Genomic DNA, 14888 nt, shown 5'->3' on the forward strand with positions numbered 1-14888 from the left:
AATTACAGCTTAGGTAGTATCGCCCTGCCTAAATTACCTTTCAATTTCAGATAAAGTATTTTGTCAACTGTACAAATAAGTTTGTTGCAAAATGCTTTGTATTCCTCATTTCAGAGGGCTGCTATGTTTTAGTAGTGGATCTAACAACATCTAATTAGTACAATTATCAAGTTATATTGAATAATTTAGGTTTTTACTAATTTCCAACATTTCTTTAAACATCTAGAGAAGCATTTCTATTACTCTTAATAATTATTAAAGGATCAAATTAACTCATACAGAATAAGTAGTTTTATCTGTGCAGTGGCAAAAATCAGCTTTGCAGTTTTCAGGTAGTCCACGTACACCAGTTGTAAGCAGGGAACTGCTGTCACAAGACAAGTTTATGACCACCCTTACTGCCCATAATTTTGCTTGAATCACAAATGATAAATTCTGGTACTTCCCCCCGGTGAAGAGCTCCTACAGGGATTCCAGCTTTACTGCACTATGGCTTAGTTCCTTTCACCGTGAAGAACAGGAAGTAACATCTGCTTTCCAAAGGGGTTCTCAGGCTTTTGGATGTAAGATTCTCTGTTCAGATTCAAAGTAGAAAGTGTTGCAGGATTCTAAAAATCTTTCAACACAGCAAGTAGAGAAGCTGAAGGAAACAGAAATCTGCCTCTGGGTATGACTTCTAAATGCAAAGTGTGGACACGTGCTGTTACGTCCTTTGTCTTTTTAGGCGGATTTTAAGGAGATGTTAATATTTGCCATCTGAAGCCCAAGTTTACATCTCTTTTATCTGCTTATTAATAACATCAAACTGTTTTAAAACTGTGTTACCTGCATTAGTTTACTGGAAGGGCTCTCACTTCAGGCTATCTTTACACTTCGGGCTTTGTTCAATCTGAACAATATATGTCTGGGCTGAATCAATCCTCTGAAAACTATCTCCTTAAGTAAACATGAAGGGTTCATGTTGTAAATATGCCCGTTTTAGTGTGAAGGCTCACTCCTAGTCTTTACTAAAATATATAAACATTGGGAAGAGCTGGCGATTTCCTAAAATAGCTGAATAGCTGTAAGAGGGAAGTGAATGATCATTTACAATGAATTAAAATATTAAAAATTGTAATTCAAAAATGTATTATTGATTAGCAAAAAAGTGTCTCTTTTATTACTTTTCAGTGACTTTCTGGGATATCCACTGTCAGGAAGGAAGCATTTCCCAGTTTCCAGGTGCTCTTGCCTGTTTACCCAGCTGAGGAAAACCTAAGGCATCGTAGGATCTTATCATCACTGGCACTTTATGAAATGTCTTAATTACCTCAATTTCCTATAGCTTCTGTCACTTTCCAGATGATTTAGAGCTGCAAACAAGGGTCCCAGAAGACTTATAAAGACTCTGCTCATGACACCACTTAAATATGTACCTGACAGCAAGTCATACTCTTTCTAATAATATCAAATATTTAAAAATATATATTATCTGAGCTTAGACAGTTGAAACGTATTGTTAATGGGTTTGTGCATTAAAGGCGTGAGGACTAATGACAGACGAGGCAGATCAAACAGAGGTTTTTCCTGACACTCCAGCTCTGAAGAACTCAAATGTGGATAAGACTGTTATGTAAGACAGGCTTTTGGATATCACTGAAGTGCTTTACAATTAAGACTGAATATTAATAAAAGACTTAAACTGAAAACCTCCAGCTATTAGAAGGATTAGGACTTTGCAGTGGGCTAGGGGAATACATACAATGTCAAAGCCATTTTCTTGGTTGTGATCAAAGGCAGAAAAGGCTGTGGCAGAAACAACATCTTAGAAGAACAGGAATAGAGCTGCAGCATCACATAACAATACTGATGATTAATAACAACAATAATAACAGCAGCAGCAGCTGCTTGTGCAGAAGAAAAAAGACAAAACTTAGGAGTGGAGCCTAGAGATTCTTGCTCAGCAATGTGCCCTCTGACAGTAGGTATCTGCACAAGAAGAGAACAGCATCTGCTCATCGACACCCCTGTGGCTGTACTGGCTGTCCTGGGAAGAGCACGGTAGAACAGAATTCCCACCCGGTACTTCTGTCACTCAATGGTGATGTCAGCTCCTCATACCAGAGGAGCGGAGCAGCGGCCAAAGAAACAAGCGTGGATGTTTACAGGCCTCAATGCTACATAAACAAACTGAGGTTAATTAGATTTATTTTCTGGAGATTGATAATATTTTCCAAAACCAATATCTCAAGGAAGTGCCCTAAAGGGTATTTATTTTGAGACCCTGGGCCATTTCTCTGTGAATCTCATGGGAACAATTGCTCTGAGAGTTGCATTGTGTTCTAGTGAAATATCAGGTTGTAATACACTATAACCAGGCAAATAGTATTGGCCGCATTTTGAATATATTTCTTACTTACAAGGTGTCCTCCTCTTGGAGGAACCTGGAGACTGACCCTCTCTGCCAGAGTGTCATTCCCACACCATGACTTCTACATGCCTGCAGCATGTTCCCTCCCAGGGCATGGCCTTGGCCACTGGAACTGGAAATGGTTCAGTTGCCCAGGCTCAGGAGCAGGGACACTGAAAAGCCTTCATTGGGTTAAGCAGAGACAGCTGGAAATGCGTCACTAATAAGGAATAACTTTGAAAGCAGTTTGGGTGCAGAGGGATTAAGGAATGCCATATGGTATCAGGAATAAAAGAAGAAGCTACAGAGATGTTCAGAAGAGCTGAAAATCTGGAAATACAAAAGGCAACTGGGAAAACATAAATTGCATGTGTATGTGATACGAATCCATGTTTATTTAAAAGCCATGTATGCCAGTAAAAAGGAAGACAATCAGAAGCTTTATTTTTCTTAATACTCAATTTTGGTGCATTTAAAATGTTTAAGAGGTTCCAGTCAATTCAGACAGTGACTCCTTAGAAATCCATATACATGATGAGATAGTACACTTCATATAAAAATGAAATGTTAAGATTTATTTCCTTTAGGCAAAGATTTTAAAAAAATGAAAGTGAAGCTGAAGAAATGCATGTGCCTGGCTGATTCTTACCTTTTCAAAGATTACTAAGGGGTGTATCTCCCAAGAATTTTTCAGAAAATCCAAATTAAGGTCTGTCCTCTTCATAGGGAATTTATTCACCCTCAAAATTTTCAAACTAATAGAAGGTCCAAGAACCAGCCTCTGGAAGTCATCCAGTCCAGAACTGAGTGCAAGTCAGATCTAAACTCCATGGAAACACAAAATACGCCATACAAGGGATCTGAGAGATGTAAGCTCAAAATCAAATCATGGAGAACCACACATGGTCTATGATATGGGATGGACTGAGAATATATTTGGCATGCAGAAGCAACCAGAAATGTCGTGGATCAGCTTTGCACATTTTGCCAGCAGCAGCAGAGCTTGCACAACACGGACAAGAGCTCTGCAATGCCACCTCCAGTGAAATGTTCATAGGGGAAAGCTCAGTGTTGCAGTAGGAAATGAATATGCTATCAGCTTTAAAGGAAATAAAACATTTATTACATTTGGCAATGCCACACGAGTACCATGCTCATGCAGTCTTACATGCAATTAAAAAATAAAACAACAAATACAGCTAGAAATATCCAGGTAAAATTCAGAGGTGACACTGATAAGCCTGTCACTATTAAAGGGTTACTGAGGCTAGATATATGTGTAAATAGGAGACTGAAAAACATTTGAGGGTAGTGGCAAGAGTGTTGTTTACTGTGCCAGAGGCAAAGCAAGCTCTAGACTTGAGCCAATGGCAGCACAGGTAGGAAAGTAGGTACAACATGGAATGCAAAGAAAAGCTTGATACTGATTTTCCAGCTGAAAGACTCCAGTCATATCTCTCAGATTTCCAATGATGGAAGTTTTATTGGTCTCAGTCACTAACTAAGTAAAAAAGACAAGTGACAGAGAAAACCCAACATGCTGCTTTCTCAGTGGTGCTGACACCGTATTCTGTCACTGTGGATAACTTCCAGTCTCCATTATCCTCACTTCAACAATGTGATGGAAATCAGTATTAAAATAAGTTATCATTTATTGGCAAACCCTGTTGATGAAACTGTTGCAGTCAGATGCTAATACATATCTAATATCAGATAATTTGATGTGAGGCAAGTAAATCCAAATTACTCACAATTAATTCAAATTCTAATTGATCCTTAGGAAACTGTCAATTAGATTTATTTCTTTTTTGCAATCTAAAAATATGCAAAATGACACTCGCCTGTACCCTTGTTGTAACAATTAGCTGAAGCATTCAGGCCAGTAGTAGCTATTGGTTCATAAATTAGTGTGCTCTTCCACCTAATAGACTTTGCATCATTTTATTAATGAAGTTCCAAAGTTCATTACTACTTCAATTTATAATGCCTGGCTTGAAATCTTGAGGATTATTGACAAAGTTGAAATAAAAATACAATTACAGGCAAGACTATATTAACTAGATAAATAATTCTTGAAGTACTATTACTGTATTTACAACTAAAACTTGAACACATACTCTATGTAAAATTTTGAGTGTTTATAATGCAAAATAATAGTCTCTGATGCAGCATCTCAGAAAACTACACTAATAAAATAGGGCTTCTCACCTGTAGACAATGTATTGAACAAAATAAAAAATGAGAACACATACTGAAAAAAACCTGAAGTTAGAAACGGAACTGGAGGTTTGAAATAATATAAAGAGATAGATAAAAAAGAACAAACTCACAAGTTACACCTTGTAGTCCCCAGATCCACCAGCTTTACAAACATGACACAATAGGGATCATCACTTATGGTGATCGGTAACTCTAAACAAATACTTACAGGAGGCTGTGAACAGAGGAGGCTGTCCTAGAAGACAGGCATATGCTGTACAGAAACACAGAATGCATTTCTCCAACTCCAGGAGCAAGATTTTTGCCTTGACTGACAATGTGACAGCTTGGGAGCAGTTTTAATAAGTTGAAACAACTTAATCTAGATATGGTATCACCAAGTGGGCTTAGCACATCCTAACAACAGTAGTTTTATACATTTGTAGACATCATCAACTTTATGCCACACTCTAAATTCTTCAGAGAATATTGATGATATTTAGCTTTTATTAGTTATAAATCCCTTTTAGAGCTGTGTATCATAGAGGGATTGTTTTGTAAATTTTGATGACAATGATCTGGTTGGAGTAGAAAGGTGAGATACTGAGTGTTTAAACAGTTTAGCCTCCTAGACACAGGAACTCTGTGGAAGAAGCCCAGCAGAAACACATGGTCATTGAGCAGCTGAAATTCTGACTGATTACTGAAAGCAATGCAAGCAGAGCCCCTGCACAACTCCCTGCAGGCAAGAGAGCCTGGAAATTAATTAAAATTAATAAAATTAAATAAAATTAATATTAATTAAATAAAATGAAGAAAAATTAAAAAGTAATAATAAGCAACACTTGTCCATTATAATGGCAGTAGCGTGAATTGTACACATGTTTAAACAAGATGTCAATGCTAAACACTACTGATTACCCAGATAATGTTTCAGTCACTGACCCCATCCCTCAGCCTGTGGTGCTGTCTCACTCCCACTGAGAGCTGGGGAGGATGAAAGTTTTCCCACAGTTATTCCCTCCAGTCCAGTGCTACTCCTGGAAGCACAGTATGGTCATATTATCTGAATCCCCAGTTGCTGCAGAAACACTGATCTGGAACATTGCATCCTGTACCCCCTGGAACAGCAAATGCTTTACAGGTCCTCCTGTGACCCAAGAGCCAGGAGGACAGCATGGGAGGAATCGTCAGCAAGAAAGCCTTAATGAAGAAATGAAATAGGTCTCCCTTGGAGAGGAGGCTTACTGGAGTGTAACAAAAACAAGCCCCATCCCTCCTCCCCTGTGCGCACATACACACACCCTAGAGGCTTTTGCGAAGCCACGGGAACGGAAATAATTTTGTTTGAATCCATCAAGCATTAAAATCCGTTCGCTGAGGGATTGAAGTGAAAAATGAGCCGGAGATAGGAATTAGAAGCTCACCGCCTGGGCTGTCAAAAGGGATTTTCCCCAGATAGAAAACAAGCAATTGGAAATGCAGGGAAGTAAATCCTTTCAGGCTCTGACATGTATGAGCGCTCTTGGTTTCCCCTCCCAGCCCTCTTGGTTCTGGGTTCATGAAGTCGAACCTGGACACATCTCTTTGTGCGCTCTCTGGTAAAACTGACCATCCTTGGGATCCCCTGCCAGGGGTCTCCTCAAGAATGTTGCGAGCCTCAGGCCAAGAGGAGTGATGAGACACCCAGGGGAGCCAGCTGCACTTCCATACTCATGGCTACCGAAAGTGCCAAAGGGAAGACAGGGCAGCTGCTAAAAGGATAAACCAACAGCTCTAAGAACCATTTTATCTACTGTGTAAAATTTGCTGAAGACAAAGAGCAAAGTTGACATTCTAATTATAATCACTTATGAGTTATAAGCACCTTAGTTTACCCCTCAAAAAAAACCTCAAAAAACACTGCGCCTCATGTAACTGAAATATGGTTTCTTTTTCTCAAGGTTGATACAAATATCTCTGCACCAGTTACATTTTGTTGATGTTTCAGAGGTTTATTTGCAATCGTAAAAGCCAAATGTCTGCTTTTCCCAAAATGAAACAGATATTACAGAAAATAATGTGGCAGCTAGGAAGAGTTTGGACCACTGTGCAGAGGCAACCTCTAGTCCAGGTCATGAGGTGCATGTCCCATTCACGTATCTCTGCAGCCTTACAGCTGGACTTTGAGAAATAAATTACCATTGCAGCACTGTTTGGTTTACACAAGGTAGACTTCCCCTTTCGCTCGTTGCCAAAGCTGAAGGCAAGAACTATTTATAGTAAGGTTTCTGTATGAAGATAATCAACACAACCCACAGTAAAAAAGCTACTATAGCATTGAGTCCATGGGACAGGGAGGGAGGGCAGCCAAAAGAGAGACCACCAAGGAAACCCATATGGATCTACCAAATGGCCTTAACACAGAATGTTTACACTGATCAAACTGTGCAACAGCTGCACACTGCTGAGCCAATTGTCTACTGAATGAAGAACAGAGACTAAGAAAGAAACAAAGAGGGGAAAAAAAAGAGAAGATGAAGGGCCAGATATGCAGGATTTAAACTATAGGAAGAATCAACAGACTGGAGACAAAGAGCCATCTAACCCCAGCCCAGTTCCAGACACGCATGCAAATTGGTTTAAGAATAGGACAGAGGTAGAAAAAGAACAAGGTAGGCATTTATACAACAGGACCCCTGGTGCTTTGTGGCTTTGAATTCAAAAGCCAGTTAAGAGAACAGACAACTCAAAGAAGTTTAATTTGACATAAAATTTTTATGTACGCTAATATGCTTCAAGATAAAGTCCACTGTTACCTAGAAACAATGACATACGTGTTTGTAGCAAATATTTTCTTTAACACATGCTGTCCTCTGCTGTTGTGTAAAATGCTTTCCTATTGTACTGTGACTCTGATAATAACACTACCACTTAGGTGGTGTTTCATGACTACAGATCCCACTGTGCTTAACCCAGGAGGTATCATTATCTCTGTTTCACATGTGGAGTCATGGAAGCACCTAAAGAGGAAGTGAGTCCATAGCAAGATCAGGAAACCAACTGCAGTTTTATAGCGTTAGCTTGTATAGAAGAGAAGCCTCAGGAGGTTTAAATGGGATTTGCTGGCAGCATAAAGCCTGTTTGAAAACACCCATGGCAAGAGTTCATCTTAATGGTGAGCCAAGGATAAACATGGACAAAGAAAAGATAGAGGTGATAATACTATGGCCATGAGTCAGAAAGAATCAGCAAGTGTCAGCTTTGAAGATGCTGTAGAAAGAATTTGTGTTTTGTTCACACTGATGATATTCACAGCTGTCTCCCTGCTCTTTGAGAAGCTGATGAGTTATCACCAGAATCTTGCAACAGGACCACAGTGCCCAGATAGCTAAGCAAAAGACTTGGAAAAGATGCTGGCTGAAGTCAGCTAGTGGCTGTGTGGCTCTAGGGACAATACTGGGGTGAGGGTTGATCTGTATCCGAAAAGTCTTATGTGCCATCCCCATTCTTGTCCCCTTCCTGCTGAAGATGCTGCTGCACTGAACCTGAAAGGTCTGGTTATAAATAACTTTTCCCTGCAGCTCCTCAATGAGCCACTGAGGCGGAATGAGTCATCTCTGCCAGCTCCATGGCCCCCCCAAAATGACTGCGTCAGGTTGGGAGCGTGGCTGCCAAACTCAGTGGCACACACTGTTCTCTCTCAAAGGGCAGTGGCCTTGGGGGACAGGGGCACTAAACAAGCCAGATCTACTCATTACTCATAAGCACCCAAAAGGCAGTGGCTTTGTGAATAATGTAACATCCATCAAGAGGGCTTAGGAATGTGCACTGGCACTTCAACCCCCTTTGTCCACACCATTATCCACATCACTCTGGTTTTCAGCTGGAGCTTCTAACCCATTAATTGGTTTGTTATGGGACTGATTGAGCAGATCTCTGAGCATGAACCTCTCATTCTGCTCACAAAGAACTTTTTCCTGACCAAGATTTGGGGACGTTGTTCAGCAATTGGGCTCGGCAACAAGCAAGTGAACTGACAAACCCTTACCTCTAGGTAAAGTGTGCTACTGTGCACATCTCAGTATTCCCTATGATAAAATAACATAAGAATTTTAACAAGAAAAGTCAGATTTGCTTATTCCTTTGTGAGACAATTTAATCCAGCTGACAGACAGCTGTATCTCTTTTAGTTCTGTTGCAGGAAAATAGAGTGTGATTGGTGCGATTTCCTGGCCTTGCATAGGACACCAGGTGCCCAGAGTAAAGAAATTCTAATGATTATTTGTTTGTTCATGTTGACTTTATTCAGAGACATATGGAGCTCTCCTGAAACATGTCCTTTCTCAAACCTAAGACAATAAAGATAGATGTTTCATGAATTTTAGGATAAACACCTATGTAAGCAAGTAAAAACACAAGTTCTAGCCAAGAAAATCACACTAATTTACTGTGTTTATCAGGGACTGAAGGGGTTGGGCATGAATACTTAACACTGGGGGAAATAATTTAAACAAATACTGGATTAAAAGGAAGGAAAAGAACATCAGGAAAAGAACACAAGCAGGGTCCTGAAGCCAGTATTACTGTTCTTTTAAAACAAACTAACTAAACAAAACCAAAAAAAAAAAAAAACCAGAACCACCAGAAAGCAAGATTTGGAGACAGAACAAGAGGAAATCTGCTACATTTCTTTCACGTCAAGAGTTTAGGACAATGTGATCAAAATGATTCTTGTATGTTTTCAATAAACCAAGTTTAATGGCTGTATCCTGTGTTCACTCAAGCATTGTGTGAGAAAGCAAGCTCTGGACAGCAGCACACACAATCAACAAAATTGAACAGTTCAGTTAAAGTCAAACCTTTGCAAGCAGGATCTTGAAAAATAAAATTCACTAATAGCTGTTATTTGAATTGAAAATAAGTTAGAGTGATGAAAATCCACACAAACAGAATAAACAGAGCAATGTATTTCAGTTCTCTCCATTTGCCAGTGTTCAGTGGTCCTGTCAAGAGCAATATTCCCCAGCCCTGTGGCCCCTGCCAGTGGTCCACTGCACTGGTGGTGGCAGCAGGTAAGTCTGCTTTCAGGTCACGCCGTGATGCAAACAATGACAGAGCTTGGCAGACTTTTTGCTACCAGCTGAGTTATGCAGTGTTGTCTGAACAGAGGCAGAGGATGATGAAGCTTTACATGAGTTGCCTCTTCATTTTCCCTCCAGTTTATAATTCATCATCAAAGCAACAAGGTATGTTCTATAAAAAGTTAATGACTTTGACCTGATAGAGCTTTAAAACAGACCTACTCTAGAATTTTTTGGGTTCATCATGTGCAGCTTCATCATTTTTGTATTTATGTCAGGGAATATTTTATCTTCCATGATTTTTTTTCCTCAACAGAAGTGATTTACTCCATAGAAGAATCTAAACCTTGAAAAGATTCTAGTCCTGCCATCTACCACCTTCTTAGCACTTAAAAGTTATTTACTGGTACCTGGCTCTCATAAAAGGACAATTCTCCTTTCTGCTACTACCTCTAATCTGTCTTCCCTTTCCTCATTATTACCCTTTCCCTGCCTCCTAACAAGGATACAGAGAATGTTACCTGTTTTCTCTTGCAATGTTCCCATATCAGTGAGCAATAACACAAGAGCCTCACTTCCCTACTTTCAGAAACGCAATGCTTTGGTGCTTTGCTGTATTTGAATCTCAGAGCAAGGTGTTTTATCCATAGCTGGATCCATCCTGTTACTTGCCACTTGCATGCAGAGATAGTAGCCAGTACAAGATACAGGACATATCTCAATACATTTTGCTCATTTGCAAAGTACAATTCCAATTACTTCCAGAGGTATGACCAGTGTATCCAGAGGGAGCATCTGTCCTAACAATACCTGGGAATGCCAATGGCAAAGGCTAGAGTGACAGTTCTATGGCTAAGAGAATGGTAATTCTGATTCTAGAGAAGCACAATATATAGTTTTATTAATGAGTAAGAAAACAATTAATAAAAAGAAAACTAGGAATATGGGAGGCAAAAGTCTTAGTAAGGGCCAAGATCCTGATGGAAGAGGGAAATACTAATGAGATACAGTTTCTTGCTTTAAATATTTGTAAAGGCCAACACATCCCAAAATACCCTTCAGGACATGAAAAAAATCCCAGCAAAACAATTCCATCAACGTGTCCTAATTGCCACAGGACTGTGAGCCATCCTCTTGTCACACACAGCAAACTTGGAAATTAAAGGTACTGAAACCAACAGGAATGAAAGAGCTACTGCTAGAGAAGGATGAGAATTTTGATGGAGCAGCTGAGCACTGTAGCTGCTACTGCCTACAAGGGGCTGCCACTTGCAACCATCAGACAAGAAACAGAGTTCCTTCAGTTGAACTGGTGCTTGCAGGATCCTATCTATATTCTTTCTTACCTGAGACCAGGTACCTCTCTAGCCTCCAGGTCTGTTTCATCCTCATGACATGAAGATGTCATTCTTTGGCTGCTCTGAACAAGGGGAATTCCAGCTCCTAAAGACAAAAAGTGAACAAACAATTAGCTCAAATCTACCGGTGGGTTCTCTGTCTTTTAGACTAGGATTGCTCAAAGTTGTACGCCTATTTCCTAGAAAAGCAAGCCTTTTTAAGTCCTAGAGGCTGTCTGCCAATCTCTGCAGAAATGTATACAGACTTTCCTAAACATCTCATGGGAGGATGTTTTCTGTTATGTCTCAGCTTGTGCCGTTTCCCACAGAGAGCAGGGTGTACAAGGTGAACAGCGATAACCAGGAGTTTTCATAAGCAACACTCCCTCGCAATAGACAAAAATGCATGCTCATCAAGTTCCAATTTGAACACTATACTTGAAAACTGACCAAGAAAATATTTAAACTGAAAATTTCAAGAAACAGGGGAAGCAGTTAAAAAATTCCAACTCAGCCCACGGCAGGTGCAGGTAACAGTAATGCAGGACCCATAATTCAACTCTAATTTCATTCCTGCATTCCTTCACCATCATATTTTTTTTTCTCCTTTCTGATCCACTGAATCCACTTTGCTTTCCCCTCTGCCTATTCTACTGCATGGAGCAGAGATGTAATAATTATGCAACAAGATTTTTCTTAAATTGCAAGGTGGAATGATTAAAATGGGGGTATGAACAGAAGAAAAATGCTCCTGATGGAACTAAAAAGTTAAGCACAGGTAGAAAGGTGCTGATGCCCAATGTACATCCAGTTGCTTGGCCATAGTGTACAGGAAATTCCACAGTTGAAGTGCACTGTTATCCAACTCAGCTATAGCAGGACTTCAAATAATGACAAGGACACAGCATTTATATTTGCTGTCATTGTTGTTTAACAGAAAAGTATATTCTGTTTAGCCTATCTGGACATTTCAGTTTCTCTTAGGATGTAGTTTAGAAAAGAAAAATAAAAAGCAGAAGAAACTGATTATTCTCCTGTGGGTAGGAATATGGAGGAGGTCACCATATGTGTAGGATAAATATCCTCCTATTGCAAACTTGTATCAGTCAGTCACCATCAGCTGCTCTGCAGGATAAAAATGCCTCAGACACGGCGCACTCAAACATCAGAATTGCCCATCTAATTTACAGTGCTTACTGCTGTTCAGCAGGATCAGCATGAGGACAAAGGTGATTTCTTGCTCTTTTGCCAATTGCCCTTTCCTTTATTTTTCTTTTTATTCTTCTTTTTTCTTTTTTTTTTTTAATAATTGAATGTTCACCTCCTCCCTGTCCCCAGTGTTAAAACTCTGAAGAGACATCAACAGAGTCATGGGATTCACAAAGGAACTAACTGATTATGCTTGGGTTAGGAAATTGGAATTTTCAGCAGATGCTCTCCAATACTGCTTTTACACCCATCTTTCATTGATTTTGTTATACAGTATCAAAAGGGCACTGTAGGCCCCCATCTGGATCTAGTGCCAATGCACTGAACAAAATGTCACTCTGTCCCAAGGGAGAAGAGAATGAATGGGTAAAGAGGAACAATGTGAGAAAGAGAAAGCAGCACAGGGAAGAAAAGAAAGACCAAGAAATAGCTGGGGGGGCAGAAAAAAATCTTTCTTTTTCCTCTGTGTACCTTCTCTTGTTTCCTTCCCACACTTGAGTCTCCCTTGTCCTCTCACCTGGGTAGTGGGTTAATCTGGTGTGCAGTATGATGGCTTTAAACTGAAACTCAGTCCAAACCTGACTTTTCAATTTCTAAAGCTCTGGAAGGGAACAAGCAGAAGGTAAGAGCATCCCAGAGGAAGCAAGGCTTCTCTGGCAGAGCTGCTGCAGCAGCAAAGCTATTAATAAATGTTTGCAATCTTTTAATCGCTCTTCTAAATTGCCTTCGTGTTCTTGCAAACCCCATAGTGTGTCAGTGCAGCTGCCTCCTCCCGCCTGCCTCCCCGTGTTCGTGCATGTGAGTGAGGGGGAACATCAGGAACTTGCTCAGATCCAAGGGCTGCTGCAGCATTAGAGAGAAATGATTTTGACAAGTGCCTATTTAAATCTTCCCTATTACAAAGGAAGCGGCCCTATTAGTTACACCTGTGAACCATATTTGCACCTGGTTTTCCTTCTCCAGCAAGTCCCACCTCCTCAATTAAGACACTGAACTTTTTTTTTATTAAAATATCACATCTGATCAGTCAGGCTTGGGACGTGCCACCCGAGATGCCACGTCTTGTGATGTGATAGCACTGCAGTCTCAATCACCAAGAAATCACTCTGGCTTAAGCAAAGATATTCTTGGCCACGGAATATTTTTGTACACTTTATGAGACCCACTATGGAGCTGATAGCCACCAGGGTACAACACAAATATTTTGCTCTTCAGGCTTTTCTACATGGTCAATTAGTCAGAATGTAAGTGGACTGGAGAGCTGTGATCCTATTTATGGTAAGAGATAACATTTCAGGATGAAAAGGATTAATACTTTTAAATAAATTGTCTATTTGCCTCTTCATGTTTCTAAAGCATATCCATTATTGTCAAAACTAGGATATAGCAGACAAAGCTACCTTCTAACGTCATGGTGGAGATCAGCTTAATCCTTTCTCTATTCCCTCCCCCAGCTCAAACTATCATCTTCATCCTAATTATAATAGCATTTGAAATTATCATGGTTTAAAAAAAGACGCCAGCTTATATAATATTCTTATTGCTTATTAATGATTTCAGAAGGGAGAGCAAGCTGCCTTGCATTCTGGGAATTATGCAAACCAAGGCTCAGCCATACCTTGTTGGACTCCACCAGTTTCTTATTTGGAAGCCTGATGCATGAGGATTACCATGTAATAACAGATGTTAAGGCTCTCAGTGAATGACAGGCCTGCTGCACATACTTGAACAAGAAGACATGACAGGCGTCACATTTCACAGTGATTAGCCTTGGGCACTTTTCAAAGGCAGAAGACTCGAGGCAAAGTGGCTTTAACCGAGGCAAAGTGGCTTTAACCGCCCTGCAAGTGTGATAATCCCCTCAGCGCAGCCTGAGGAGTTTGATTGCTGTTCGGTATGGGAGCTTATGAATACCGAGACAGAGAACAGCAGACTGCATCAGTGACACGGTTACTTGGCACTGGCAGCCACAAAGACGGGCTGCTTGCATATGGAGTTCTTAAGTCCATTACTTAATCTAAAGTTACTTATACCCTGTCCTCAAAACATCACCTGCTTTATAAAGCTACAATGTGTGAAAGGCACCAAAGAACTGAACTCGAGATTTAGTACCTGTCCTTCAATTTCCTGTCTTTGTCACTGTGGTAGCTTTCTGTTGGAGAATATGGGGTGGAGTTGGAGGGAACATTAACGGGAGCAGGAGCTCTGTATCCATGTTATAAATTGCTGAAATTTTATTTTAAAACAAGCTTCAATATAAGATGACACCATCCGTCTCTGATACTAAGAGACTATTAAAAGACTAATGAAGCTGCTTGCCCCCACACTTACAGAGAAAGACCTGCACCCTGCAAGTCCCAAAAATAAAAGAGCTTTGTATGTATAATTTAAGTAAATTAATTAAATAAAATCATTCCGAAATAATTTAGTTACTGTCTGTGATCTGACTCACAGGTGCTGATCTTACAATTCTGGGTAACATTATAATAGAGAAACAACAGAGAGTAGATACTCTTTTTCAAGCAATAGATTTATCAATGCAGCAATATACATAAAAGTGTTGAGAGCTGAAGTTGAACGTATATTTTATTGGAATGTAATAAATACCCAAAATCATCATTGTATGCTTTTTAAAAATCCTACATCTTATAAAACAAGAACTTAATACTTACTGATTTAACAGCTGTCCCT

General features: G+C 39.9%; 1 protein-coding gene across 2 annotated transcripts in view; it reads right to left on the bottom strand.

Annotated features, from left to right (window-relative positions):
- Nucleotides 1-14888, bottom strand: part of CABP1 (calcium binding protein 1) — a 54121-nt gene that overhangs the window by 33699 nt on the left and 5534 nt on the right. For both annotated transcript variants that reach the window (XM_038152420.1, XM_038152422.1), the window contains exon 2: nt 10998-11094. The gene's annotated coding sequence lies outside the window, so the exon portion shown is untranslated. The remainder of the gene's footprint in view (nt 1-10997; nt 11095-14888) is intronic.

This window comes from Motacilla alba, chromosome 15 (genome assembly GCF_015832195.1).
Source record: "Motacilla alba alba isolate MOTALB_02 chromosome 15, Motacilla_alba_V1.0_pri, whole genome shotgun sequence".
In the NCBI taxonomy this organism is placed as follows: domain Eukaryota; kingdom Metazoa; phylum Chordata; class Aves; order Passeriformes; family Motacillidae; genus Motacilla; species Motacilla alba.